The sequence below is a fragment of the Felis catus genome, chromosome B1, assembly GCF_018350175.1.
Source record: "Felis catus isolate Fca126 chromosome B1, F.catus_Fca126_mat1.0, whole genome shotgun sequence".
NCBI classification, from domain to species: domain Eukaryota; kingdom Metazoa; phylum Chordata; class Mammalia; order Carnivora; family Felidae; genus Felis; species Felis catus.
The window spans coordinates 8,922,547-8,927,331 of NC_058371.1; the positions used below are offsets into that span (position 1 = coordinate 8,922,547).

General features: G+C 43.4%; 1 long non-coding RNA gene across 1 annotated transcript; it reads right to left on the reverse strand.

The window, feature by feature from the left end:
* Positions 1-2,276: 2,276 nt before the first annotated feature.
* Positions 2,277-3,920, reverse strand: LOC111560022. Its single transcript, XR_002741466.2, has 3 exons — positions 3,768-3,920; positions 3,303-3,494; positions 2,277-2,545 (listed from the first exon to the last, which is right to left on the reverse strand). It is a non-coding gene; the product is annotated as an uncharacterized LOC111560022 (long non-coding RNA).
* Between the last annotated feature and the right edge of the window lie 865 nt (positions 3,921-4,785).

The window sequence follows — 4,785 nt, forward strand, 5'->3', positions numbered from 1 at the left end:
CCTTTCAGAAGGGAGCATGTGTTAAAGCCCTATCGTTATACCAGACTTAGTAAGTAAAAATTAAAATGTAAATAAATATCTGACAATAGCGATGTTATATTTGTTGTTTGGTTTCCAAATCAAATTTTCAGAGAGAGGTTTACGATATTTTCTTATTTTCCACCATAATATTTATTGTTGGATTGAGGGAGTGGGTAGAATGAATACAAATCCAATCAAAGTACATAAAAGCATATGCCTATTTAAAGTTTCATTTTCTTTCCCCTCTCATTGTGATATTACTCAGCTTGATGTATTATGGGTTTTAGGGGTGATTTGTATTCATCATAAAATTTTCCCTCAGTATTATTAGAGCCCATTGTGGGATGTTTAGGACTGCCTGAAAGTCATTTATCATCAGAATTTATGATAACACCACTGTTAGGCAGTTTCTAGACACTCCGTCATATTTACACTTCTGGAAAGCAACATGCTATTTGGAAAGTGACCTTGATGCTTTCATATTGTGCTATTGTGATAAATATCATTAACGCGAGAACTTTTTAACATCAATCCTATCAAGAATCAACTGGTAAGATGTCTTTAAAGCTCCATTCCCACATTTTATTTCTGACCGTTTTCCTCAGATTGTAAATGAGCTGTTTCTAGCAGGCACGGTCCTTGATGTGGCATTGGGAGTGTACTTTTTAAATCATTGACATGTACCGAGGTCTTTCAGGAGCTGAAGCCTGCTTTCTTCAGACTGTATTTCTCAGAAGGATAAACATATTCAGCTAAATTTCCTTTTCGGTGCAAGCAGGAGTCTTGCTGCACAGACACACGGGCTGCCCCCTTGGATGATCCTCACTCTTCTGAAAGGCTGGTTGGGAAGGGAAGGGCTGTGTCTCTGGCCCGGCAGGTATTTACCTTTTCTAGACTCCTGCGTTACCTAGGACAAAGGAGAGATGCCCGGGACTTCTCATCATCCTGGCGATACCACCCGCCTTCAATTCAAGGTGGCGGAGAATGGTGCGTCGCGTCTATACTCTTTGTATGTGTGTACGCTTCCTCTTTCTTCATGCCCTCAAGACAAAAACCAAAATCAGTCTTCCTGAGTGTAGAGAGAGTTGTTTCTGGCCTCCCTTGGGTACTTGAGCTGTGCACTCAGTTCACAAACCATCTTCCCTTCAGCCTCGCCTCCCACACACGGCCTCTGGCAACTCGGATGCCATGTTTGCTCACAACCACGTCACGCATATGCGTAACATGCTGTGCGTATGTTTGGCTGGTAAATACACAGAAAATAATGATAGAGGCAGAGCAAGATTGCAGGACTACTGACTCTCGCTTGTTAGAAGCAAGCCTTAATTTTATAAGGACACTTTCAGAAAATAAACGGAACCTGTTGTGCTTAGTGCTTGGGCTACATCCCGTGAAATTTAGTTGCGTCAAATTTCACATTATGTGGGCCATATCAAGTTTTGGACTAGTTGACCTTTCTGAACCTGGGCAGAAACCTGGTAAATGTTCCCAGGAAAATATACACATGTCCCTCTTACCAAAGAATACATGTATTTTTTTCTAGTATTATTTCTAATAAATACATACTTGTCTCCCTCACCTGTTCCTAAATTCCTGCTCATTTCACATTTTCAGCAGAAGCACATTTCCTGAAGGAAAAATCAGGGAGCAGGCGAGTCCTGTTCGCACAGGAGCTGACCTAGAAAGGAGCCACATATTTGCAAGTTGGAGGTGTAATCTATCTCTCTGTAGATAACCGTCTGTTTCCCTCTGTGTCCCTAGGGTTTTCTTAATTCATCTTGCGGATCAAACCTGGTTACTCAGAGCCTGAGGTGTGCTGTGAAGGACAGAGAAGGGTGTTTTTAGGGGGAAATGTCAGCCAGCTAACACACAGAGAAAAAGTTACTTTGAATTGGCAAGTCTTTCTTCGATGCTCTGCAAGCTTGCTTTTCCCTGCTTGTCTACTTTTTCCCCAGGTCTCTTGCAGATGTTAGAGGAAGTACCATTGGTTTCCTGCTCTGTTTTCTTCTTCCTACTCACCCCACATCATCTCCCATTTCTGCTATTACCCTAAGTGATAAAATTGACCGTCTCTACAGGGCTCCAGTAAGGGCCGTGTTGATGGCTTACTCGGTTGAGGAGGCTTGTTGCTCATGGCGAGACATCTTGAGAATGATCAGGGTGGTTTTCTTTTTCTGGCGATGCTTAAGGACTGAGCTGAAGAGCATTGGGGACCAGAGGTCATTGTTACAGACCGACTACATACTAAGAGGAACTCAAGTCAAGAGCCTCAACCGAGAATGTTTTGCTTTTATTGAAATGCTAGTAATCAACTAAATGAGAGTGAGGGCCTGAGATTATTTATGTTTGCAGGACTACATCTGTCACGAAAGGAAAAAGGAGTATGTTCACTATGGTGCTGAGAATGATTCAGAAGTTTTTGGATGGAAAACAGTGAACAAATCAAGCGAGCTGCAGTCTTGCCTCGTGGAAGTCACGATCCCCTCTGGCAGGTCAGAAACATTTCTTGTCTTTGCTTTTCATTCTGTGAAGAATTAGCAGAGAGCCCTGGCTTAAACCACAAAATTTTGTTTAGTGGTTTTATGTCACCGTGATATCCTGATATCACACTACGACACGGTGATAAAGTCCATAAGGCAAAGAACTCAAGTTTAACTCCCTGCAGCCCCTTTCTGTCTCGTCCATGTAAGTAATTACCCGCTTTCCTCTTTAATCTGACCTCTGGACGTGGTTTCTTCCTCTTACAAAGTTTCCAGACCGGTGTCCTTGTCTCAAAAATACGGGCAGCATTTTATATTTAAACTCTGATTCAAATTCTCTCAACGTGGTAAAAAGATACAGGTGATTCATCAGGGAAAACAAGAAAAGTTGTACATTTAAAACATTTAATAATAAGTTATCATGACACAAATAACAAAAGTCAGAAACTGCAGGCAGTTCTGTGTAATCAAAAGGCTTTGGGGCGCCTGGGGGGCTCAGTGGGTTGAGCCTCCGACTTCGGCTCAGGTTATGATCTCATGGTTCCTGGGTTCAAGCCCCTCATCGGGCCCTGTGCTGATGGCGCAGAGCCTGGAGCCTGCTTCAGATTCTGTGTCTCCCTCTCTCTCTGCCCTTCCCCTGCTCATGCTCTGTCTCTCTCTCTCTGTCTCTCTCTCAGGAATAAATGAACATTAATTTTTTTTAAAGGCTTTGAATGAGCACACAGGCGCTTCAGCCTCCTCTTACCACCTCAGGACACAAAAACATAAACACAAAGACACACGTGGTCACCAGATATTAACCGTTGTCCCAGATATCTCCTTAAGGCAGTGACAACCCCGTCTTTCTGAGATATGACCTCCTGTCTGATGATGTGAACCAAACAAACAAACAGAGGAAAACTCAGGTGTCGTGAGGAACACCTTCCATTCTCATATCCAGATGTAGAAGGAAATCAGGTAGAGGACGACATCGACGATCTCAGTTGGTCTTCTCTAAAAGCAAAAGTTGACATGTGCATGGTAATCTTTCAGCCAATTTGGCAGGAAAAAAAAAATCCAATTCAGATATTTCAAGAGAATTCTACCTGTCTTTAAAAACGTTCTTGGAGCCCCATCAGTGACAAGAAATACCTTTCAAGCCCTCCCTCCAGCTCTGTCACATTTACTAGGTGACATTTTCTTCTACTTCACATAAGTTATCTGACACAGTAGCGTATCAGCAATATACTACAGGGAAGATAATTGGAATCAAGAAAGCTAATCCACCTTTCTGCTTCAGCTGTCAGAGGGAAAAAAAAAAATGAAGTTAGAGCAAATACTTTTAAAAGCACAACAGGAGAATGTCAGTTTCCTGACTCAGCAGCCCAAACAAAAATGGCAGCTCTGTTCCCGGGGCTGTGAGAACCGGCCGCTTCCGGCCTCCGGGGCCATAATGTGCTTCCTCCAGTACCTGGAAGGAAGTGGTGGGAAAGGAAAGTGTGACACCCTCGGGGCATAATGTGCTTCCGCTGCTTCCTCCAAAGGAAGTTGTGGGCAGGGAAAATGTGACACACCCGCCCCAGCTTCCAAGTAAGGATATGATGCGCTGCCTGAGAGTATACTATCCTATAAATTGGGCTGAGCTGAAGTCTAAAACTAGGACTTTGGTCCAACAGAGCTAAAGTTTCAGCAGAGTGATTTCAAATGCAAGAAAGAGCAATGATTTTCACCCAAGTCGTGTAGAAAGCAACGCAATGTCCCTCGGCCACAGTGTTAATCCGGGAGCAAAATAGACCCGGGCAAAGTCTTGCCAAAGCAATACCCGCACCACCACGCCGCCACCCCCCCCCCCCATCTTCCTCATGCCCTGAAGCAAAGATTCCTATATATTAGACAGAAACAAACCTACCGATTATAGAAATGTCCCTCGATGGAAAACCAAAGAAGAAAAAAAAATCTGACTTGATGAATGTATCCTTTCTGCTTCTGTCACGTCAAGATGTGACTCTGAAGGTGTAGTTATTTTGCTGAGTGCATCTTGGAAGGAGTAATTATTTTGCTGAGGAAAATCCCCACCAGATATTTCTTTCCTTCTTTCTTTCTTTCTTTCTCTCTCTCTCTCTCCCCCTCCCTCTCCCTCCCAGAAGTCCCTGACTTGGGTACATCTACTAACTATTCCAACATGTTGGACATGGGCGTTCTGAAGTTGAAAGATAGTCTCACTGGAGAGCAAACATCTCAATACCCACTGGGCTAGCAGCCACTGTGTGAAGAGATTCCCTTCTTGAAGGGTGTCAGAATGCCA